General features: G+C 36.0%; 1 pseudogene; it reads left to right on the top strand.

Moving 5' to 3' along the window:
* LOC125094168 (PTB domain-containing engulfment adapter protein 1-like) overlaps positions 1-26,499 on the top strand; it is a 37,766-nt pseudogene extending 11,267 nt beyond the window's left edge.
* Positions 26,500-27,142: the final 643 nt, after the last annotated feature.

Here is a 27,142-nt window from a genome sequence, read left to right as displayed (position 1 = left end):
GTCCAAAGGACACAAGAGTCAACTCAAAAGGACTTCCAAATGCCAAATCTAGGACAATTTAAGGAACAAAATAAAATAATGATAGCAATAGATTATAAGCTATAGAATAAGCCAAGTATCCATGAGTTTATAAATAAATATAAAATAGAATATAGAGATAGAAATAAATTAAAATTATATAAATAAATAATTGAAAGATACAAAATATTTAATAAAAATAAACATATTTATTTAATAATTGACTAAAGAAAATAAATTGTATAAATAATTGAATTATAAAATAATAAACAAATGCATTTGGTATATATTTAAAATTAAATTGTATAAATAATATAAATGTAAATAAATTAATAACGACATAAATAAATGACTGAATAAAAGTAAATGGGGAAAACTCTTCTTTACCATGAAATTCCAAACAATATACTTAGATGAAAAGAGAAAATTCATTATTTAGCAAGTACCATACTAATAATTGTTTTAGGCAAGACTCATCGATGGATAAAATTAGTGGGCAAAATTGATAAGCCACAGTATTTACATAGTCTCCAGGTATATCCCCTCAAGATAATTATTAATTACAAGGAGAGAAAGAGTGACAGTAATTCTCCAGTGGAGAAACATGGCAGTCACCATCTTATCCAAGTGATCAAAATTAATATCACCACCAGTGAGAAAATTAACACTATGTGCCTCCTGAAATGATGCTGCACAGAGGGCACAAAAGCCCTTTTCTGTATTTTTGCCAAATCTAAACTTAATCAGGAAGAAACATCAGACAATCTCAAATTGAAGGTCATTCTACAAAATAACTCTCCAGTACTCTTAGCAAATGTCAAGATTATAAAAGGCAAAGTTGAGAAACTATTCCAAATTAAAGGAACCTAAGGTGACATGACAACAAAATGCAATGGATGACTGTAGATCAGTGCCTGAAAATCAGATATAAGACATAAGTAAGACAATCGGCTAGATTTGAATATGATAGACAAATTAGCTAATAGCATTACATCAATATTAATTTCATGGGTTTGAGAATTACATTGTGGTTATATAAGATGAGAGCATGTGAAAAATCTATGTGAAGAGTATAGAAAAATATATTAAAATTCTCTGGTTTTTACAAATCTAAAACTATTTCAAAAATAAAAAATGGGAAAAATATTTAAAAAATCATAAAACAAATTTCTGAACTCCAACACATTTGCAACTTCCTTTTTTTCAGGACCCAATTCATGAAAACCATAGTTTAGGTAACTGTGGCATATGCAAGAAACTCTAGCTACCATTATCTACTTTTAACTCTCACATAGACTATTACAATGGGATCCTAGAAATGGCTGGTTCATTCTCTACTATAGCCAGAATGAGCTTTTCAAAACCTAAATATGATTATGTCACCTGCCTCCCACCCATGACCTTGAATTTCCCTAAGGGTCAAGATGTCATCTGCCCTCCAGTGAAAGTCTTTATAATATTTCCCCTTCTCATGCTGTGCCTCTTTCTCTTCTTTGCATATTAATCCTAATTTTTTTAGACACCAGCTAAAGCCTTCCCTGACTTTTCTGACTTTGTCCAATACCTCTACCATAGACACAATAACATAAAATCTGTGCTTTTTAGCAACTGTCAGGATTAATTTTACTTGTTTGTGTGGTTATTTGATTAATGTTTGCCATTCTCACTGCAATGTAAATTTTATGAGAACTTAATCAACGTTTATCTCCAGCATGTAGCCCAAAATATAGCATTCAATAAATATTTGTTGGGTAAAAGAAATAAATAAGCTATATATGAAAGTATTTCTACATGACTCTTCCAAAATTTTGAAATATGCTTTTTCTAAATTGATACTTTAAAAAAGTATAACTTTTTTTTAATTTTTAACTTCACCAAATAAAAGTATAATTTAAAGATATTAACTTTTTTGGCTCTTCTTTCTATAAACACATTTTTTGTGTCTAACATAGACTTTTGGAGTTACATAACACAAGATTTTTCCTGAAATAAGTAAGGCAGAATATTGGCAGTTTGAACTTAATATCCTCACTCCCTTCCAAGAAAATTTCAGTGGATTACTTCAAAATAGATGGTCTTACATAGAAAATAAAAGTAGAAGCAGAATGTCAGAAATGAATATATAAGTGTTTCAGTAGAATGATCAGCTTGGTGTACTAGGATTCCCATTTGGTTTAGAGCTTCAAGGCCACAAAAGCAATGGGAAAAATCCATTCACACAAGAAAGACTCATATTACTTATTTAGACCGATCTATATTTACTTATTCTTGGCACTATGGAGTTAGCTTTTATATGAAAAGTAAAGTAATAACTCTGGGTCCACTTGGGAGTCTTCCTCCAGTCTGGTGTCCAGCAAAGCTGGATTAGAATCCTATTTTACAAACTTATAACGCTTGTAAACTTGAGAAAATCACTTCTGTGTGAACCTCAGTTTTCTCAGTTAAAATAGAAGGATTGGAAAGAACTTACTATAGAGGGTTTTGTAAGGATTCAAAGAGATTATGCATGTACCCTTAGTACACGTACTCTATGAGTATCTAAGCGTACTCATCTCTGTATGTTTCTTTCCTTTAAAAGCTTTCCAGTTCTAAAAAATCTGCTTGAAAAAATACACATTATGGTGGATAAAAGGAGTTTTTAAAAGTTATTGTGAAAAAATGGCCTTTATATTTAAAATTATTATTATTATTATTTGTTTCAAGCTTCACATGCAGGATTCAAATTCAGAATGTCCAAGTGGCCACACGTTCGGTTTATTACCCAGCAGTCAGGACTCCCCTCTATTATCAGATAAGACATTAATTGGGATTCTGAGAGTTCTGTTTCCTAGATAGGAAAAACTGAAGGAAGATGTATGTAAGGAGGAGTAGATGACAGAAAGCTGAGATATCTGGACCAGGGGAGAAGCAGCCCTGGGTCTCCATACTTATAATTTAACTTTTTGTGTTGACAAAAGCCAAAGATATTCAACAAAAGTACCACACTGGCCTCAAAGTATACTCAAAAAAAAAAAAAAAAAAAAAGATAAAGATAATGGACAAGATGGAATAAGAGGACTTATGTGAAGGCTGTGGACTGAATTGTGTCCCCCTAAAATTCATTTGTTGAAATTCTAACCCTCAACATAACTGTATTTAGAGATAGGACGTTTAGAAGGTAATTAAGTTTTAATGAGGTCAGTAGAATGGGTCCCTGATCCTATGGGATTAGTGTCCTTATAAGAAAAGAGACCAGCCAAGAAACAAAGAGATTCAAATACAAAGAACAAATTGGTAGGTGCCAGGGGAAAGGTGGGTAGGAGAATAGGTAAATGGATTTTAAAAGAAGTAGAGAGCCAGAGAGCTCACTCTTGTTCCTCCCCTACTATGTGCGGACACAGCCAGGAGGTGGCCATCTGTAAGCTAGGGAGAGCTTCCACCAGAAACCAGTCCTGCCAGACTTTGGTCTTGGGTTCTAGCCTCCGGAACTGTCAGAAAATAAAATTTTGTTATTGAAGCCACCAGTCGCAGATATTTTATTATTCCAGTCCTCTCTGACAATACAGTGAGGAAAGTATTTGACTTTATTTTCATCCCAAAAATTCAATGAGAGCAATTTGAAGTTCAGTGGGAGATATTTGAGAAAAAAAAATTATGAGAATTAAAATAAAAAATAAAATAATTTACCCTGATAAGATAAGGAATTCAGTGAATACACAGTGCAGAACTCTCCAGTTAGTATGTTTATTATCAAAAGGCATATGTTTTATTACCAAAAGTGATTCAGGCATCACTTGCTATATTGGAATATTTCAACCATCCTATATCTCAGTCTTGGAGCATGTGCTCTTGTTTTGGCTAGATGTGAAAGTAAATTTCTCTCTGTCTGATTAAAGGTATAGCTAATTTATTCCCTTTTGCAACACAAATAACAAAGTTCTGATTAATCAGCTCTAGAACAAAAGTAAACCTTCTGCTAACTTAATTAAAAATCAGATTTCCCTGGAGAGTTGATTACACCAGGGGGTTGGAATATGCTGCTGATAAATGTGTGTTGCTTGTAGGACAATGCTAGAGACAGACCTTGGGGACTTGTGCATCAGTATAAACAAGAATATGCTCAAAAAATTCAGTTAGGTGTCTCCACATTTTTATTCTCAACAGGGAATGGGTGTAAAGAGAGAAGCCAGGGGGACCGTCAAGAATTTTTAAATTATTGAGTCCTGAGTTTCCAGTCACAGTCATTATTCACAAAATAGCTATTCAGGCAATTTCCAGGAAAAGAAAAACCAGGTGAGTTATTTTATACCTAGAGATGGCATGGCCACCATGCAAAGTCCAATTTAGATGGTAGGGAGAGATGGCATCCAGATATTATAAAAGTATAAGAATCAAAACATTGCAAAATTACCTTGACATGCCTGAATCTAACTGCTTCTAGCTGTTCCATCAGGAGCAGCCCTTCACTCTCCAGTCCTGTGTCCTTGTGTTAACCTTTCACTTCCCATTTCTGAAGAGAAGATATAATCTCAGGTAAGGGACCACTGGAGATGTAACCTGCCTTAAGGCAGAGATCAAAAGATCTAACTGATACAGGGAGCAGGGAGATAACATGAAGGAGAAAACAGGTTTGATACAAAAAACTGGAGAGGACGGAGACTGTGATACACTGGAGAGCATAGATCTGGTTGGTGGTGGGTGGGGGCCTGGAGAACTCTCCAGAGTCAGGATGTCGACACCACGTGTGTAGGAATATACGTGCGAAGTAACCTGGTTTTTCAAAAGAGAATGGAAAACCACATTTTAATATAAGATATTCTAACTTTACATGTTTATTGTAATTACTGTAAAATTATATTTAGGTGTAAAAAGCACTTCTACCCACGTTATTCAGCTAGTGTGCTGCCATCTCCCCTCCCCTCCCCCCGGCTTGGTGATCTGTGCTTAAAGGACTAAAATTGAGCATTTTTTTAAAATCTTCCTTCATAAAGGCTGCCTGATATACTAGAAAGAATACTCAACTTGGAACTATAGAATTGCCCCTGATTAGTGAATTATCTGTTAGGTCCTAGAAGTATGAACCTTAGGGCCTCCATCTAAACACTTGGTAGATTGGACAATTTTTGTCTCAGTTTCCTTTCAACTTCAACATTTCTAGCATGTCAGCAGTATGAGGAAAAGAAGTTAAAGATCGCATCATCCAGCTCCTGATCCAATGACTAAAGTATGTTTACAGGACCTACTTTATGGTCACATATTTGAAATTTGAAGGAATGTCACTCCTAGTTTTCGCTATATTTGTCAACATGGTATAAGGGATCTGAATTTATGAAAATATCAAGGAATAAGGTATCTAATAATTTGAACTAAGGAGTTTACTTGTCTATATCCACTTAAAATAAATAAAATAATGAATTAACGTCATAAAAATATGGAGATTGTTGAAACCACAACTTGTCATCTTATTAGAATTAATTTTGGCCCTGGAAAATTATTTTTAAATCATGTATAACTTCAATAAATATTGCTGAGTTCCAAACATTAATATATAAAATTTCTCATCCCTCAGATACACTAGAAGTCACTGAAACAGCAATAATTTTAATTCTCATTCATAAGAAATTTACTTTTTAATATTTTTAGGCTTGCTTCCTAAGAGTAAGAGCAATTACCAAGGTCACTGGCTATCTCAGTGAATCCAACCCCTACAGACTTTGTGATATAGGGATTTCTTTTTATAGTCAAAGGCATAATGATCATTCCACTAAACAACAACAGTAGCGTCTTATACTTACAAAGCATTTTTTTCGGTTTGCAAAGTGCTTTCATGCATTAAGTTGAATCCTCACTACTATATCAGGGGATATTTATGGCAATAATTATTATGTTCATAAGGAAGATAAAGAAACAGGCTCAGAGAGCCTTTGGTCATCTAGATAGTGCTGTCTTAGCACTGTCTAATGAAACTTTGTGCAATAATCAAAATGTTTTATGAATTTTCCTTGTGGTAGCCACTAAGGATATGTGGCTATTGGGCACTTGAATGTGACCAGTGAGAATGAGAAACTAATTTTTTATTTTACTTAATTTTAATTAACTTCTATTTAAATTATTTTATGTGGCTAATGGCTTCTCTATTAGACAGTGAAGATCTAGAAATTACATTTTCATTTTCTTATTAATCTATCTTTTTTCTTTTCACTTTGCATTAAGTCTTCTAATTTGACCCATACTCTGCTTGAAATGTCTTTCGTATCTCTCCTTTACTTACCATTTTAATTTCTAATAACTGATTCAGATCACAAACACTGTAACAGCCTGCAAGGTGATCTCCATTTGTGCAAACATCTTCAAGAAAAGAAGCCATACTCAGAATACATGAACAGATATTTCTCCAGAGAAGGCATACAGATGGCTAGCAGACACATGAAAAGATGCTCAACATCACTCATCATCCAGGAAATTCAAAGCAAAACCACAACGAGATATTATCTCACACTGGTCAGAATGGCTAGAATCAAAAAGACAAGAAATAGCAAGTGTTGGCAAGGATGTGGCAAGAAAGGAACTTGTGCACTGTTCATGGGAATGCACATTGGTGCAGCCACTGTGGGAAACATTGTGGAGGTTCCTGAAAGAATTAAAGGTAGATTTGCTGTATGATCAAGTAATTCCCCTACTGGGTATTTATCCAAACAATACAGAAACACTAATTTGAAAAGATATTTGCACCCCTGTGTTTATAGCAGTATTATTTACAATAGCCAAATTATGGAAATAATTTAAGTATCTATCAATAAATAAATGGATAAAGAAGATGTGCACGCATGTGTGTGTATATATAGAGAGGGGGGGGGAATATTATTCAGCCATAAAAAAGAATGAAATCTTTCCATTTGCAAAAACATAGATGGATCTAGAAGGTATTACATAAAGTGAAATAAGTCAGAGAAAGATGTATATCATATGATTTCACTCACATATGGGATACAGGAAACAAAACAAGTGAACAAGAAAAAAGATTAAAAAAAAAAAAAAAAACAGACTCTTAAACATAGGGGACAAACTGGTAGTTACCAGAGGGAAGGTAGGCAGGGAATGGATGAAATAGGTGCAAGGGACTAAAAGCACACCTATCGTAATGAGCACTGAGTAACATATAGAATTGTTGGATCGCTATATTATATACCCAAAACTGGTATAACACAGGATGTTAATTATACTGGAATTAAATTTTTAAAAAAGAAAGACGCTATATTATATACCCAAAACTGGTATAACACAGGATGTTAATTATACTGGAATTAAATTTTTAAAAAAGAAAGAAGCCATAGTTCTAACAGCTGTCTTCGGCCACCATAATGCTGCATAACAAATAATACATCAACAAATTTAAAATGTAAGCATGTATTTAGCTCACAAGTCTGCAGATCACCTGAGGATTTGGATGCCTTAAACTGAATTGAGATGAGTGGTTTCACAAGTCTCAGATGGCTTCATTCGTGGGTTTACAGCCAGCTGGGAGATGCTGATCTTGGCTTGGCTCAACGGGTGGTGGCTCTGTTCCACTCATATTTCATCTTCCTCTTGCAACCGATGAGGGAGATGCAGTAGTTTGTTCCAGGGGTGGTAACAAGGGTGAACTAGAGCAGATAGAAGCACAAGAGATCCCCTGATGCCTAGGCTTAGAACTCCGCCACAATCATCTCCATGCCATTCTATTGGCCAGAAGAAATCATCTACCCAAACATACAGTCAGGAGGCAGAGAAATAAACGGCCCACGCTGTGAAGCCAGTGCAATAGTCCCTAATAAAGGGGACATATTCAAGGAGGGGTGAAAATGTCATGGCCACACTTGTTTATGTCTGTGTATTCCTTGCACTTCTTATTCCTCATTGTAGAAAAACAGTATCAGGATGAAAACATTCCAAAATGAAAATAGCATCACCTGAAGATATCAGTTCAGTATTCACCAAGTCATAGTGGTATTGTGTACGCTTATTTGTTTCATGATTATAGTACAGTAAGGGGTTATGAAACAGACATGAAGAGTTCAGAATTCATTAATCCATATGTTCACACACTACAATAGCATCTCTGTCATTCTGCCACCCAAACAGTGAGTCTCTTTTAAAAACCTATTTCTAATAAAAAATAAATGTATTTCTTAGGCTCTTGATATCACATATTTTTTGAATGTAGAATGCTCAAATTAATCTCAACCCCTTAGTGATACTGTTTTTCTCTTCCTCTAAAATAGTATTAAACAACAACATCATATATCATGTACATGTCAATTTTGGGGGAGATCTTTTTAAACTCTTAAAAACTTAAATTAGAATAATAAAATATATGAACAGATCTATATTTACCCTAATAACAAAGTTAAAATCTCTTTCTGTTCCTTTTTCTCTTGGGATTATATATAGTTTAAGCTAGAATTTTCAAGCTTAAATTCTTCCTTAAAGAAATATTTTCTCTTTTAACTAGGGCTCTTAGGAGTCTTATTGAACCACGTGTTTATGTATTTTCCATCACATTTTGTCACATCTACTTGAGTGTGAAGGAAAACTTTATGACAGATCTATCAACAAGCAGCTTTTAGCATAAATCTGAGGCATATTTTAAAATTAGTTGCCTACTTAACCATAAATGAAACATGTTTGTGTATGTTAAAAATAATTAACATCCTTAAAAAGAATCTTAAGTTGTGTCTTTATGACAGTTTAGGGAAAACTTAAAGAGTTGATTGCTAAAGAGCTGTCACCATACAGAAACAGGAAAAGGATAGGTGAGAAAATTCTAGCACAGAGCTATCTAATAGGAGGGCTTGGAAATGGGGTGTTTCATGAAGACTATTTTCTTGTTAGTTGTGTTTCAGAAGAAAACTTGTTTAATTCTTGTTGAAAATGGTGGAAAATTGTATTCGTTTGAGTTCTATAAAATAAGTGCAAAATAATTATTCTTTGGTTTAGTTATTAGGGTCCCCCTTTGTACATTTTTATTGTTGCGAATAGAATGAAATAGTATATCAAATTATGCTGAAAGAATATTGATATCAAGACATCTTTGGAAATGCTTACTTTTAAAATAAATTATTGAGGGGTGCAGGTGGCACGATAGGTAAGCATCCGACTCTTAGTTTCAGCTCAGGTCTTAATCTCAGGGTCAGGTTCCACAATCAGCACAGACTCTGCTTAAGACTCTCTCTCCCTCTGCCCCACAATCCACCCCCAACTTTCTCTCTCCCTCTCAAAATAAATAAATCTTTAAAAAAATAAAATAAAATATTGAAAAAAATAATATTTTTGTCTTCTTCATCATTCTCTAAAAGTAAAGGAATTTACTAATTTACTAAAAACCTGGGTGCTTTCCACTGAAATTTTACCCAAATACTATTGAATATAAAGCAATTATTTTAACCTGAATGAACTAGAATGAATGACAATAATGGTTTCTTTTATAACTTATTTCAGAAGAGTCCCATAGAACATAATAACTAGTTTCTAGTTTCAAAGACATATGAAGTACATCAGAATTTTGGGCAAAAGAGTTAACACTGTGTTCTACATGTGATTCAGACAGAATTGGCATGTCTGGAAAAAGTATAAACAGGGTCTAGCACAATTCCATTTTGTGAGTCTTTTGGGGAAAATAATTATGACAGGATGAAGTGGGAGTAGTAGAATGGATTGAATCATGGATTTGAGTTCAACTCCCATGGGGAAAGTGTGTGTGTGTGTGTGTGTGTGTGTGTGTGTGTGTGTGTGTGTGTGTACATACATGCCTATGGATCACAGATTAAGCTAAGACTTGCTCATTTGACTTAAAAAATTGTTTTCTTTTTTTTAATCTTCTCTGTTAGGTTTTTATAAGTAATGTTTCTTTTCATTTGTATGATTTAATTAATGTGAAAAGAACTGCCATGTGATAGAAATTAAAAAGCAGGAATTTTTACTGGGGCGCCTGGGTGGCTCAGTGGGTTAAAGCCTCTGCTTTCGGCTCAAGTCATGATCCCAGAGTCCTGGGATCGAGCCCCGCATCGGGCTCTCTGCTCAGCGGGGAGCCTGCTTCCTCCTCTCTCTCTGCCTGCCTCTCTGCCTGCTTGTGATCTCTGTCTGTCAAATAAATAAATAAAATCTTAAAAAAAAAAAAAAGCAGGAATTCTTACTGAGCTGTGCCAGCCCCATCACTGACGGTTCGTTAGCCTCCTTGAAGCTCTGTCTCCTTATCCATAACCTACTTTTGAGTGGATTACATGTAATATACATCAATTATCTCAGACAATTGTTAAATAAATATTGTTTTGCCATATTTTTTGAGAGACAAGTTTCTTCTGCATTACCGTTTATAATATAAGAAATTACTCAAATCTTGGCCTCCAAAATTTGGTATGGAATTTGATTTTCTGAACATCTAGCCACTGATATCAATGAATTTTATGGTGGAGTTGGTAAAATAGGAAGTGATTCATAATAAAATTGAGCACAAAAATATAAGATCTTATGTAGTGAGAAGCGGGAAGACCATCAATAGCATGAAATCATTTTAAGTCAGACTAGACAAAACACTTAGTAAAACACTTCTGCTGTGTGGGGCGCCTAGGTGGCTCAGTGGGTTAAAGTTTCTGCCTTTGGCTCAGGTCATGATCCCAGGGTCCTGGGATCAAGCCCCGCATAGGGCTCTCTGCTCAGCAGGGAGCCTGCTTCCTCCTCTCTCTCTGCCTGCTTCTCTGCCTACCTGTGATCTCTGTTTGTCAAATAAATAAATAAAATCTTTAAAAAAAAAAAAAAAACACTTCTGCTGTGTCATATAAAGAAAGTAAAGGTTTGGGGAAAATTATACCCCCTGTATAAAGCCAATACGTTTCTTACAAAAGTAACTATGAAATTGACTTCAATAAGGTGACTTTTTGCACAACCATAAATTACTTTGTTCAAAACCACTACAACAGTTAATTCTGTTTAAAACATGCATTCGACATAGGAAGCAGAAAAAATACATCACATGTGATATTTTTAATTAAGGTTTTTCCATTTTAAAAATAGCCATGCTCTAATTATGGAAAATACAAAAAAAAAAAAAAAGGTACTAAAATTTTTAAGGAAAAAAAAATGTCCCATGAGGCAAACACAATCACTATTAAGACTGCAGCTTTTGGGGCGCCTGGGTGGCTCAGTGGGTTAAGCCGCTGCCTTCGGCTCAGGTCATGATCTCAGAGTCCTGGGATCGAGCCCTGCATCGGGGGGTCACTGCTCAGCAGGGAGCCTGCTTCCTCCTCTCTCTCTGCCTGCCTCTCTGCCTGCTTGTGATCTCTCTCTGTCAAATAAATAAATAAAATCTTAAAAAAAAAAAAAGACTGCAGCTTTTATGAATTTGGTAGGTTTTTCTAACCAGTCTTTCTTATATAATTATTAAAATATACTTATTCTCTAGGTAGATGTTTTTCTTCCTTTCTTCTTTCTCTTTTGCCTTCTTTTCTTCTTTCTCTTCTCTTTCTTCACTTCTTTGTCCCTCTTCCAGTTTCTTCTTCTTTCACTGATCATTGAAAATTTTGTCAATTAAAAATATTTTTCTGTATCATAAAGTCAGAAACCACAATTGTCTCAGACCTATGTGAAATTACACTTAATATAAGCCAATTCCAGGTACCAAATTGTAACTAGAAAATCTAACTTTTCTTTCAAAACCATTAAAAGCTATAAAATACTTAAGAATAAATTTAACCAAGGAAATTAAAGATTTGCACAATAAAAATTATAAGATTTGATTGAAGCACAGAACATTTTTACTATGTTAAGCATAATGTAAGAGTACTGTTTACCATCTTCTAACAATCCATGGCCACTGTCTAATATCATTTGTAATGAAGGGAAGATTTTAAGAAGGGAAAAGAAAACCAGAATTTGTGGTCTGCCTATCATGCGCCAAAGTTTCAGGATCACTATGGAGCTACTTAAAATCTTCACTGGCCTATATGTATACTGACATATATTTTACCAGAATATAGAATAAGGAATATTGAATAAAGAATAAAGAATCTCTCTTTATTAGAGAGATAATAAAGGTAACCTTTATTAAGCACTTATGTGTCCAGATCCTTTATAAATATAGTTTGTGTGTATGTGTGTGTGTGTGTGTGTGTGTGGGTGTGTGTGGGTGGGTGTGTGTGTATACATATATTTTTTTTCCATGATTAGAATGTTGGAATGTGTTCTTTGTTTTTACATCTTTGTTGAAGTTACTCTCATCATGGGCATGAATTGCCAGTCACTAAATCTTTCCATACTTTTTAGTTTTCATCAATACTGAACACTTTATGGCATTTTGATTATTCCCACTCCTTTGAAAAAAAATCGCCTCTCTTTTCATGATGCCCTTCTTTTCTTGGTTTGCATTCCTGCTTTCTGATTATTTTTCCTTAATTTCCTTGATGATGTGCTCTTTCTCTTCCCACTCCTTCAATATAAGAATTCAGCAATTGCAATCTTCTTTACACTCCAAATATCTCCAAATAAATCTGACCTAACAAAAAGTTGCAGCATTAATATGTATACTAATGTCTGGAAAATATGCATAGAAAGCTCTACCTCTCCCTTCAGTTCATTTAGTAAACTACTTACTGCCTACTACCTACTGGACATCCCAAAGGAATTTTATATTCAACTGTGTCTCAAAAGAACTCATTATTTGATCTCAAGAAAACCTCCTGTATTATTTATCCCAGAGTCTAACATGACTGTGCTCAATGATTCAAGGTTGGAATTTATTTGTTATTTTCCAGGTCTCCTTTATTCTTATGTCCACAGCCAATGAACCAAAAAGTCTGTATGATAGAATGTTACCGTAACCTTCTATCTGGTCTCATGGAATATTTGTCATCATTAAAATCCATTCTCTAAACTGCCTTCAAAACAAATATTTCTAAAACAAAACAGGTCAAACTATTCCTTCCTTGAAAATAATCATTGGGCTTCCTGTTATCTGCAAGTTTGTTAGGATAAACTTAACAAACTAGAACCTAGTTTGAAGTAGTGTTTGACTACATCTCTAGATTTGTACCTCTAGATACCAATTTGCTTGTGACTACATGTGCCTTTACACTTTCTGCCCATTCTGCTCAGGATGCATCTGTATGTAAAATGTTATCCTACACAAAAATAGTTGTTACCCCTTTCTCTGAGAGTTTCCACTTCACTCTAGTACTTCTGTGTTTGACGTTATGATATTAGCACATTATCTGGTCCAGCAACTATGGTTATTAGTTTACATTTCTGTTCCTTTCACTTACTTCATAAAGCAGCAGTACACAGTGCAATGTATAGCACATAGTGATGTTCAACAAATATTTTTTGAACCATACTGAAATTTCATCAATTTCTGCAAATATGAAGGGAAGAAGATGTTTCTTCATGGTGCTATAGTAACTGGTTGTCACTCAAATCAATGACAGTTATAATTCAAGCTAATTAAAGGCCATGATGAATCGAAGCAATCAGTTCCTACCAAGTATGTTTAACTATTCAATTGGTTTGTCATGATAAAACATAACTTCATTTTAGTTGAAAAAAAATCTATGATTTCAGAGGAGAAAACTCATATTGTTTTGATTGTTTGACATTTTCTGGTAACTTTGATGCCATTTAAATAGACCTTGAATGGCATGGCTTATCCTACTTTCCTTTTTTGCAGCAAAGAAACAAGGAATGACTGGAATACCCTATCATCTAATGTTTCAAGGTAATTATTTAAGGCCTGTAGCTGTCATTGTAATACTGAACTTCCTTCCTCTGTTTACCCAGGAGAAGGACACTGACATTCATCACCATGCTGCAAGGTGATGTTAGCTTGCAAGTGTCATGTTCAAACTTTTAAATGTGTAATGTTTAATTTACCTTAGCTTGCTTTAGAAATATTTTATACTTAATCCCTTATCTTCAACTTAGACAACTAATTGCTTTTGAAAAATTACATGATTCAATTTCATATTTCACTATATGGTAAATGTTGATAAGTAACTCTCATTTATCAATGATACCCAGCTCTACATTAAAAATTTTTAAGACATAATACTCTCGGTAACAGTTGTCTTTGGTGATGCTCAAATTAGGTATTGAAGTTGAGCTATATAATAAACTAGATTAAAAGTACAAAAATGGAGACTTTTATTAGGATGAAAATAAGAAAATGATGTATCTAAGTATATCAGATATACTTAGATAGAATAAATGTCTTTACATGGAAAAGATGTCTTTACATGGAATAAATATTTTACACATAAATAAAATGATGGTTACCTTTACTTGAATGAACCAGTACCAAAATGAACCAGTCTTGTTTATTAATAGTTACCTATTTTTTTTATTATTTTGCTTCTTGATAAACTAATACTATACTTACAACATTTATTTTTTTTAAGTGCAGTTATAACTCTCTACACAGATTTTTAACCAGTATAAAAAATGAGACAGAGGGGCGCCAGGGTGGCTCAGTGAGTTAAGCCTCTGCCTTCGGCTAAGGTCATGATCTCAGGGTTCTGGGATCGAGCCCTGCATCAGGCTCTCTGCTCAGCGGGGAACCAGCTTCCCCGCTTCTCTCTGCCTGCCTCTCTACCTACTTGTAATCTGTCAAATAAATAAAATCTTTAAAAAAAAAAAAAAGAGACAGAAATGCAGCTGAAGAACAACAAACTGATGGTTGCCAGAGGGAATTGGAGGTGGGGAATGGGGGAAGGGGAGTGGGAGATAAAGGCTTCCAGTTATGGAATGAATAAGGCATAGCAATAAAAAAGTCCAGTAAGAGAATATAGCCAATGGTATTGCAATAGCATTATATGGTGACAGATGGTAGTTACATTGTGGTGAGCATAGCATAATGTACAGAAATATCTAGTCACTATGTTGTACATCTTGAAACTACTCAAGAATTTATGTCCACTATACTCACATTTTTTACAAATTTAAATAAAATTAACAAGGCTGATCCTAAAGAAAACAATATGTGAAGAGATTATATAGAGTATTACCTAAGAGTGGATTAAGTGCAATTTTAACCTACATAAAACATTCATTTTGCTTTTGTTAAGACTTCACTCATCTCACCATGAGCAATATAATAGGCTTCTCTAATTTCCCAATACTAGACTCCCAAAGTCAGCTCAGAATTGGATATTGCTGTAATAGAGATTTAATAAGCAAACCTTAGTATATCTTTCTGTCCAAAAATCTTTGATGGCTCTCTATTGCTTATAGAACAAAACTGAAATCCCTTATCATAGACATAAGGATCTTCAAATACTTCTACAGTTCACCTTTCCAAACTAATCCCTATTCTTCGTTCCTCCCTAATAAGAATGATAAGACTCCCAAATGTTGAATTTTCTTGACCATTTTCAACCATAATATATTTTTCTTCCTCTTTTTTCTAGTACAACTGACATACAATGGTACATTAGTTTCAGGTGTAACAAATATGAAGATTCCTCAAAAAAATTTAAATACCATATGATTGAGTTATTCCACTAGTGGATATTCACCCAAAGAAAATGAGAACAATAATTCAAAAAAATATATGCAAATCTATGTTTATTGCAGAATTATTTGCAGTAGCCAAGATATGGAAAGAACAGAAGTTCCCATTGATAAATGAATGGATAAAGAAGATGTATAGATGTATAATGGAATATTATACAGCTATTAGAAAGATGAGGTTGTGTCATTTGCAACAGCATGGATGGACCTGGAAGATACTATGCTAAGTGAAATAAGTCAAACTGAGATATCAATCATATGAATAATCTAAAAAACAAATGAATAAACAAACAAAAAATCAGAACCAGATCTACAAATATAGAAAACAAACTGATGTCTGTTAATCATAGTCTATTCTTATTTATTCACCTTTATTTTTTTCTCCAAAAAGAGAAGTATTCATCTTTCTCAATCATTTTTCCCAAATGGTAGCTCCTTTATAAAGCATTTGGCAACATATCCAGGCAGATCAGTACCACTTTCTGATCTGCCCACACCACTTTTGTCAACTATCAGAACATTTATCTTCTTATATTAAAATGGCTTTTTTTAAATTTTTATTTAATTTTTTAAATTTTTTATTAACATATAATGTATGATTATCCCCAGGGGTACAGGTCTGTGAATCGCCAGGTTTACACACTTCACAGTACTCACCACAGCACATACCCTCCCCAGTGTCCATAACCCCACCACCCTCACCCTACCCCCTTCCCCCCAGCAACCCTGTTTGTTTTGTGAGATTAAGAGTCTCTTATGGTTTGTCTCCCTCCCAATCCCATATTGTTTCACTTATTCTTTTCCTACCCTAACCCCCCCCACGTTGCATCTCCCCTTCTTCATATCAGGGATATCATATGATAGTTGTCTTTCTCCAATTGACTTATTTCGATAAGCATAATACCTTCTAGTTCCATCCACATTGTTACAAATGGCAAAATTTCATTTCTTTTGATAGCTGCACAGTATTCCATTGTATATATATATATACCACATCTTCTCTATCATTTCATCTGTTAATGGACATCTAGGTTCTTTCCATAGTTTGGCTATCGTGGACATTGCTGCTATAAACATTTGGGTGCACATGCCCCTTCGGATCACTACATTTGTATCTTAGGATAAATACCCAGTAGTGCAATTGCTGGTTAGTAGAGTAGCTCTATTTTCAACTTTTTGAGGACCCTCTGTGCTGTTTTCCAGAGTGGTTGCACTAGCTTGCAACCCACCAACAGTGTAGGAGGGTTCCCCTCTCTCCGCATCCTTGCCAGCATCTGTCATTTCCTGACTTGTTAATTTTAGCCATTCTGACTGGTGTGAGGTGGTATCTCATTGTGGTTTTGATTTGTATTTCCCTGATGCTGAGTGATGTGGAGCACTTTTTCATGTGTCTTTTGGCAATCTGAATGTCTTCTTTGCAGAAATGTCTGTTCATGTCCTCTGCCCATTTCTTGATTGGATTATTTGTTCTTTGGGTGTTGAGTTTGCTAAGTTCTTTATAGATTTTGGACACTAGCCCTTTATCTGATATGTCATTTGCAAATATCTTCTCCCATTCTGTCAGTTGTCTTTTGGTTTTGTTGGCTGTTTCCTTTGCTGTGCAAAAGCTTTTGATCTTGATGAAGTCCCGATAGTTCATTTTTGCCCTTGCTTCCCTTGCCTTTGGCAATGTTCCTAGGAAGAAGTTGCTGCAGCTGAGGTCAAAGAGATTGCTTTCTGTGTTCTTCTCAAGGATTTAGATGGATTCCTTTCTCACATTGAGGTCTTTCATCCATTTTGAGTCTATCTTCATGTGTGGTATAAGGAAATGGTCCAGTTTCATTCTTCTGCATGTGGTTGTCCAATTTTCCCAGCACCATTTGTTGAAAGACTGTCTTTTTTCCATTGGACATTCTTTCCTGCTTTGTTGAAGATTAGTTGACCATAGAGTGAGGGTCTCTTTCTGGGCTCTCTATTCTGTTCCATTGGTCTATGTGTCTGTTTTTGTGCCAGTACCATACTATCTTGATGATGACAACTTTATAATAGAGCTTGACGTCTGGAATTGTGATGCCACCAACTTTGGCTTTCTTTTTCAATATTTCTTTGGCTATTCGAGGTCTTTTCTGGTTCCATATAAATTTTAGGATTATTTCTTCCATTTCTTTGAAAAAAATGGATGGGACTTTGATAGGGATTGCTATCTAAATGTGTAGATTGTTTTAGGTAGCATAGACATTTTTACAATATTTGTTACATTTTTACATTGTTTTAGGTAGCATAGACATTTTTACAATATTTGTTCTTCCAATCCATGAGCATGGAACATTTTTCCATTTCTTTGTGTCTTCCTCAATTTCTTTCATGAGTACTTTATAGCTTTCTGAGTATAGATTCTTTGCCTCTTTGGTTAGGTTTATTCCTGGTATCTTATGGTTTTGGGGGCAACCGTAAATGGTATTGACTCCTTAATTTCTCTTTCTTCTGTCTTGTTTTTGGTGTAAAGAAATGCAACTGATTTCTGTGCATTGATTTTATATCCTGACACTTTACTGAATTCCTGTACAAGTTCTAGCAGTTTTGGAGTGGGGTCCTTTGGGTTTTCCACATATAGTATCATATCATCTGCAAAGAGTGATCATTTGACTTCTTCTTTGCTGATTTGGATGCCTTTAATTTCTTTTTGTTGTCTGATTGCTGAGGCTAGGGCTTCTAGTACTATGTTGAATAGCAGTGGTGATAATGGTCATCCCTGCCATGTTCATGACCTTAGTGGAAAAAGCTCTCAGTTTTTCTCCATTAAGAGTGATCATAATGGGGCGCCTGGGTGGCTCAGTGGGTTAAGCCGCTGCCTTCGGCTCAGGTCATGATCTCAGGGTCCTGGGATCGAGTCCCGCATCGGGCTCTTGGCTCAGCAGGGAACCTGCTTCTCTCTCTCTCTCTCTGCCTGCCTCTCCGTCTACCTGTGATCTCTCTCTGTTAAATAAATAAATAAAAATCTTTAAAAAAAATGATCATAATGGCTTTTTTGTTCACTTTTATCCTTGGGCTGTGAGTTCCTCATACTTCTTCTTGTAACTCTTGTGCCAAACATGTAAAAAATATTCAGAAAGTGTTTCTTGAATACATACATGTATAAATAAATGAATGGATGGATGATTTGTACTCTGTATGTGTGTTCCAGGAGGAAATATGGAAATATGGCTCATGCAGAACACAAGGTTCCAACAAGGATTTATTAACAAAGTGAACATTTACCAAGGTTTGTCATAAGGCATAATGAAATAATCTAGATACCAATCAAGCTCTAACAACCCTAAGCTCAACAGGACAAAGAGAGAGAATAGTACCTGGAAACAAGAAGGACAGAGATTCATGGGGAGTTAAATGTCTTGAGAGGAGTAATGACTCTCAATCAAAGGACAGAGTGCTAGAGACCACACCAAGGAAGTTAACTATGGAATAAGTACCCTGACTCTATTCTATTGATTCTCTTTAGTCTTTTGGTGGTCCTTAATGGCAGATCTGAACTAGAAGCCTCTTAGGGACTTTTAATGTAATCCATCTTTATTTGTTTTCCAGTGATGATCAACATGGAAAAGGATGGGGAATAGTTCTAGAGGGGCAAATGGAGACATCCATGTGTGACATATATGTTTCAAGGTGACATTATGTATAATGTATTATACATAATGTCATCTTGAGGCATAATCCAATGAATGTTATTTTTCCACCCTGCCAAGGTTCTGAATAAATTGGGACTTAAAACTTACCTTTTAGTGAGGAAATCAGGAAATCAAACTACTATTTTTCTTGTTCGAAGAGGCTAGATTGAGGAATGTGACTTTATTCTCCAAATAGGTTTGCAAATACTAAGTCTTAAATCTGAAAGACTTATTTACTCATGATGATCTAAACTGGGGTGGTCCTATGTGGTACACACGTGGTACAGAAGATTCTATGCTCTTTTCAGGCAAATTGATTCCAAAAGAAAGAAGGACAACATTAAGCAAGAATACCTAGTTATTCTTCTCAAATTTAGAAATCAGATGTAATAAATGCTGAGATGCATACCCTATAATTATGCAAATTCATGTGTAATATGTATCATGATTTTTTTCTCTCCTCATTCCAGACTCCCAGCCATCAAATGGGAAGAGAAAAAACTCCTAAACTTCAGAAGAACAAAGGAAGTTGTAAAGGAAAAAATGAGGCATGGCACCAAAATGGTAGCAAATCCCACCTCAGGAAGCTGGGAGGTAGAATGTGTGTCCTCTGCCATCAGTAGTCATTCTCCTGACCAAATCTGCTTCTGACAGATTGCTGAAATGGGCATCAACAAACCAAAGAGTTTTGGAATTGCTGCCTCTATTCTACAAGTCCTTGTCAACCTTAGGATCAAGAATGATCCCTATCAATATTTAACTTGGATTGATAAAAATCAACAGATGATGTCAAACATAAACATTTGGATGGATCTGAAATGTGAAGTTGTAACTGGGACACAGTATTGTAAAAGGGCCTGGTTCTGGCACTCCCAAGCAGATGAGCTTTAGCCGCTCCCTGCTGACAAAATCCAAACACAGAGAAGCAAGTGGTGGTGATACCAGAAAGAAATTTATTCTATGAGACCAGCACGGAAAGACAGCAAGCAGACTAATGTACCAAAGACAGTCTCCAAAGTGCTGAAAATACTTCTGGATTTATATAAGGAAAATGTGGGACAAAGGTCAGTGGGTGAGTGTAGCTGAGCAGTGAAGGTCAGATCTGTCATAGCTGTGGATCATTGCCATGGGGTCAGTTACACTGAGCCTGGCTGGCTCAGGGCAGTCCCTATCAATTGAGTGGGTAGTTTCAGTTCCCATCATGGAATGCTTTGCCCACTGGGTCCTTTGCCTGACTTAAAAGATAAGCAGAAAAGAACTTAATTAGAAAGTACAGACTGAGGTCAAAATGGAGGTAGTCTTCCTTCAAAGTCACATTTTCAGAACTCCAGCTAGCCCAATCCTGATCACTCAGCCTTGTCAACAGCACAACTTACATTTAATGTTACTGAGAAATTTTAGACCCTGAATACAGTATCATGGTGATGTTGTAAGTAAAGGAGGACAGACACATAGAAGGAATCCCTCCTCGTTGAATCAAGAGCAGAAAAAAACATATATTGACTTTTAATGATATACTTATCTATATAATACTAGAGTAATGTATCTGGAAAAGATTATGCTGAGTGAAATAAGTCAAACAGGGAGAGTCAATTATATGGTTTCACTTACTTGTGGAGCATAAGGAATAACACGGAAGACACTGGGAGTTGGACAGGAGAAGTGAGTTGGGGGAAATTGGAGGAGGAGACAAACCACAAGAGACTGTGGACTCTGAGAAACAAACTTAGGGTCTGGGAGGGGAGGGGGATGAGGGGTTAGGTGAGTCTGGTTGTGAGTATTATGGAGGGCTCATATTGCATGGAGCACTGGGTGTGGTGCATAAACAATGAATTTTGGAGCACTGGGAAAAAAATAAAATAAAATTTAAAAAATATTTGGAAGGACATAGTCTAATTTTTTTTTAATTTCTTTTCAGGGTAACAGTATTCATTGTTTTTTGCACCACACCCAGTGCTCCATGTAATCCGTGCCCTCTCTAATACCCACCACCTGGTTCCCCCAACCTTCCACCCCCCCACCTCTTCAAACCCTCAGGTTGTTTTTCAGAGTCCATAGTCTCTCATGGTTCACCTCCCCTTCCAATTTCCCTCAACTCCCTTCTCCTCTCCATCTCCCCTTGTCCTCCATGCTATTTGTTATGCTCCACAAATCAGTGAAACCATATGATAATTGACTCTCTCTGCTTGACTTATTTCACTCAGCATAACTCCTCCAGTCCCGTCCATGTTGCTACAAAAGTTGGGTATTCATCCTTTCTGATGGAGGCATAATTCTCCATAGTGTATATGGACCACATCTTCCTTATCCATTCGTCCATTGAAGGGCATCTTGGTTCTTTTCACAGTTTGGCGATCATGGCCATTGCTGCTATAAACATTGGGGTACAGATGGCCCTTCTTTTCACTACATCTGTATCTTTGGGGTAAATACCTAGTAGTACAATTGCAGGGTCATAGGGAAGCTCTATTTTTAATTTCTTGAGGAATCTCCACACTGTTTTCCAAAGTGGCAGCACCAACTTGCATTTCCCACCAACAGTGGAAGAGGGTTCCCCTTTCTCCACATCCTCTCCAACACATGTTGTTTCCTGTCTTGCTAATTTTGGCCATTCTCACTGGTGTAAGATGGTATCTCAATGTGGTTTTAGTTTGAATCTCCCTGATGGCTAGTAATGATGAACATTTTTTCATGTGTCTGATAGCCATTTGTATGTCTTCATTGGAGAAGTATCTGTTCCTATCTTCTGCCCATTTTTTAATATGATTGTCTGTTTTGTGTGTGTTGAGTTTGAGGATTCTTTATAGATCCTGGATATCAATCTTTTGTCTCTACTGTCATTTGCAAATATCTTCTCCCATTCCGTGGGTTGCCTCTTTGTTTTCTTGACTGTTTCCTTTGCTGTGCAGAAGCTTTTGATCTTGATGAAGTCCCAAAAGTTCATCTTCGCTTTTGTTTCCTTTGCCTTTGGAGACATATCTTGAAAGGAGTTGCTGTGGTAATATTGAAGAGGTTACTGCCTATGTTCTCCTCTAGGATTCTGATGGATTCCTGTCTCATGTTGAGGTCTTTTATCCATTGTGAGTTTATCTTTGTGTACAGTGTGAGAGAATGGTTGAGTTTCATTCTTCTACATATAGCTGTCCAGGTTTCCCAGCACCATTTATTGAAGAGACTGTCTTTTTTCCACTATATATTTTTTCCTGTTTTGTAGAAGATTATTTGACCATAGATTTGAGGGTCCATATCTGGGCTCTCTACTCTGTTCCACTGGTCTGTGTGCCTTTTTTTATGCCAGTACCATGCTGTCTTGGTGATCACAGCTTTGTAGTAAAGCTTGAAATCAGGTAACGTGATGCCCCCAGTTTTATTTTTGTTTTTCAACATTTCCTTAGCGATTCGGGGTCTCTTCTGATTCCATACAAATTTTTGGATTATTTGCTCCAGCTCTTTGAAAAATACTGGTAGAATTTTGATCAGGATGGCATTAAAAGTATAGATTGCTCTAGGCAGTATAGAAATTTTAACAATGTTTATTCTTCCGATCGAAGAGCATGGAATGGTCTTCCATATTTTTGTGTCTTCTTCAATTTCTTTCATGAGTGTTCTGTGGTTCCTCAAGTACAGTTCCTTTACCTCTTTGGTTAGGTTTATTCCCAGGTATCAAGATTAGAGCAGAGACCAATGAGGTAGAAATCAGAGATACAGTAGAACGTTCAATGAAACTAGAAGTTGGTTTTTTGAAAAAATCAATAAGATCGATAAACCATTGGCCACACTAATCCAAAAGAAAGGAGAGAAAGCCCATATTAACAAAATTATGAATGAAAAGGGAGAGATCACAACTAACACCAAGGAAGTAGAAACAATCATCAGAAGTTATTATCAACAGTTATATGCCAATAAGCTAAGCAACCTAGATGAAATGGATACATTCCTGGAAAACTATAAACTCCCAAAATTGAACCAGGAAGAAATTGACAACCTGAATAGACGGATATCTAGTAACAAGATTGAAGCAGTGATCAAAAACCTCCCAAAAAACGAGAGCCCAGGACCTGATGGATTCCCTGGGGAATTCTACTAAACTTTCAAAGAAGAAATAACACCTATTCTCCTGAAGCTGTTTCAAAAAATTGAAGCAGAAGGAAAATTTCCAGACTCTTTCTATGAAGCCAGCATTACCCTGATCCCCAAACCAGGCAAAAACCCTACCAGAAATGAGAATTTCAGACCGATATCACTGATGAATATGGATGCTAAGATTCTCAACAAAATCCTAGCTAATAGGATCCAACAGCACATTAAAAAGATTATCCACCATGACCAGGTGGGATTCATCCCTGGGCTACAAGGATGGTTCAACATTCACAAATCAATCAATGTGATAGAACAAATCAATAAGAGAAGAGAGAAGAACCACATGGTCCTCTCAATTGGTGCAGAAAAAGCATTTGACAAAATCCAGCATCCATTCCTGATTAAAACGCTTCAAAGTATAGGGATAGAGGAAACATTCCTGAACTTCATAAAATCGATCTATGAAAGACCCACAGCAAATATCATCCTCAATGGGAAAAAGCTTGCAGCCTTCCCGTTGAGATCAGGAACACAACAAGGATGCCCACTCTCACCACTCTTGTTCAACATAGTATTAGAAGTTCTAGCAACAGCAATCAGACAACAAAGAGAAATAAAAGGTATCCAAATTGGCAATGAAGAAGTCAAACTCTCTCTCTTCGCAGATGACATGATTCTTTATATGGAAAACCCAAAAGACTCCACCCCCAAACTACTAGAACTCATACAGCAATTCAGCAATGTGGCAGGATACAAAGTCAATGTACAGAAATCAGTGGCTTTCTTATACACTAATAATGAAAATACAGAAAGGGAAATTAGAGAATAGATTCCATTTACTATAGCACCAAGAACCATAGTCTAATTTTTTAAACACTGAATAGTTATAATACTGACATTATATTTTAAAATTATTATTTGCCTATCTGCCTTTTTTATTTGATTTATATTGAAAATGTATTATGTGTGTATTTTGGGGTCCTGGACCCAATTCCAATGTATTCAGGGAATTTACCTTCTATGCTACCACCTAAGCAATGTTCCAGACACACCAGCAGGGTTTCCTATATTCAACTCAATTCTGAACTATCTACCCGAAGACAGCATCAGATTCCACAGAGTCACCCTACAAGACTATCCTGCTCCCACTGCAGAAAACAGTTGCAAACCCAGGTTATCACCTATGCTTTCGACTGATGATCTATAGATAGGAGATTCCAATGCTTCCCAGCTTGGGTTTGATATAGCTAGATGCCTCACAGAACTCAGAGAAACATTTTACTTTACTGGATTAACAGTTTTTTAGAAAAGAATATAATAAAGAATACGGAGGAACATCCAGATGGAGGAGGTATATAGAGCAAAGTATATGGCAAGAGGTGCAGAGCTTCCTTGTCCTCTCTGAGCTTCCCACGCTCCCCAAATCTCCACATATTCACTAGTCCAGAAGCTCTCTGAACTTTCTTCTTTTTTTTCTGGGTTTTTAATGGAGGCTTCATTATGTTAGCATGATTACTTAAATCACTGGCTTTGGGCAATTGATTCAACCTCTAACCCGGCTCCTCTCCCCTGGAGGTTGGAGGGTGAGGCTGAAATTTCCAACCTTCTATTCAAGGTTGGTTCCTCCTGTGACAAACCCCCATCATTAGCTTCTTTCCAAATGTCACCTCATTAACACAAACCCAGTTGTGGTGAAAGGCTTGTTATGAATAACAAGACACACATTTCACTTTTATGGTTCTGAAGTTTCTGCCCTCCACCTGAGGGCAGAAACTGAAAACAAGAGACTACATAGTATAACAAAAGATACTCCCATTGCTCTTATTGCTCAGGAAATTTCAAGTGTTTGGGGAGATGTGAGCCAGAAACTATGGATAAAGACCAAACACATATTTCTTGAAAATGTTATCAGCAAAGCTAATGTTATGGCAACATGCCTAGGGGCTATAAATCATAATAACACATTGTGTAATTTTTTTATTTTAAGAAAATCCCATTATTCTCATTGTAATGGCACCTCAGAGAGAAATTATGGTTTATCCCTTATACTGTCAGACTTTATAGAATACACAAAAACATTGGTAAAATTTTATATAATTTCAAAAATAAGTATAGTTGTCTGGGAATGGGCCTGAAATTTCAAAACTGTGAGTTGTTTACTTCATCCTCATATTATTTTTCCTAGAAAAAAAAAATCTTTTGATTGGCCATTTCAGCTAACACTCACTAAAGACTCTTTTCAAAAATGAAAATACTTGAGACAATTTCATTCTGACATTGTGTAATGCTTTGTAATGGGTAACCAGATCTGATCATCTGTTGATCATTTCCCTTATGTAATAAGTGCTTTATTGCCAATGGTTTGAAGTCTCCATCCCTGTTTATTAGTGCATAAGTTCTTGCAGAATTAGACCTAGTCTGTTTGAAGAGTTGTCTAGGGCAGATGGAACATAGAGATGGGGAAAGTGCCATAGGGAAGTAACAGGTCTTGCCTTCACTTTGCCCTGTAAGAGAAATGGTGCCAACAAAAGGGCTGGAGCTTGGGACAGCATGATTTAATCTGGACTTCCCATGGCTCTCACATGCTGTATTGAGAGAGAATGCATAAACTAGACTTTAAGAATAATAATATGTTTTTGGGCGCCTGGGTGGCTCAGTGGGTTAAGCCGCTGCCTTCGGCTCAGGTCATGATCTCAGGGTCCTGGGATCGAGTCCCGCATCGGGCTCTCTGCTCAGCAGGGAGCCTGCTTCCCTTCCTCTCTCTCTGCCTGCCTCTCTGCCTACTTGTGATCTCTGTCTGTCAAATAAATAAATAAAATCTTTAAAAAAAAATTTAAAAAAAAAGAATAATAATATGTTTAATCTAAAGTTCGTAAGAGTGCCAAAGAACAAAAGCCAGATGTCAGCAGATTGAGTGAGGTTTGCCTGGAAAAAGGAATATGTTGATAGTCTCCCAGCATATCAACCTACAGTGACACACATTGTGAACTGTAGACATCATTTCTATTACTCTGAACATTCAGTGAAGTCAAGTTGAAAGTTAGAGCTTGAACTTTCTATTTGTACATAGAATTACAAATCCATCTCACCTAGGCTTGAGCTGGATCCCTTTCATGAGGTTGGAGTGGTAATGACAAGAACAGTCATCAGTGAAGGACAGCTGTGCCTGAAGAGTGGTGATACCACCACAGCCATCATCAGGACAGCCAGCATTGTGGCAGCATGTCTGGGGGCTGAGGCAGAATAATGTGGGAGACTTATTTCTGAGCACTCATGTGACAGCTATCTGTGGAGCTCTTAGAAATAGCTAGAGGACATGTTGAGAGATGCTAATTTCTGTCATTCAAGCACATAAGGATGATGCCTTTGAAATTGGGATATTTAGAGTTATTTATTATGATGTGTGGTTGTCATAAGCTGGTCAGGCCAGAGAACATTTGGGTTACATAAACCTCATTTGTTATGCAAGACAGGCTATATGAACTTCTTTTTCATTTTTATAACCCAACACACAGAGATGAAAATTCTATTCTAGCTATTTTATCCCTAAGGGGGTCTCTCTATTTTGGAAGAGGTTTTGGAAACTGATATTTAACAAAAATATCTCTTCTCTAAAAGAAGTTACTTTGTACCCTAAATAAATTAGTTTAATATGTATATGGCCAATTCTTGCTTTATGAACAGAATCTTGGCTGATAGATAAGGCAGTCAATTTGATAAAACTAATCAATTCAAGGAACAAAATAAAGGAAGAAATTGTCAGTCAATTCAGTCAGAAAATAAATTGGTGTTTTTTCTTGAAAAGTCCATGGAGAATAAGATAGCTGGATTTATCAACCAAGGTAACACTGATTTTACAAACAAAAAATAGGATATCTTGATCTCATACA

This window comes from Lutra lutra, chromosome 2 (assembly GCF_902655055.1).
Source record: "Lutra lutra chromosome 2, mLutLut1.2, whole genome shotgun sequence".
Classification (NCBI taxonomy): Eukaryota; Metazoa; Chordata; class Mammalia; order Carnivora; family Mustelidae; genus Lutra; species Lutra lutra.
The sequence above is the reverse complement of the archived record's forward strand: the minus strand, read 5'-3'. Positions and strand labels throughout refer to the sequence as shown.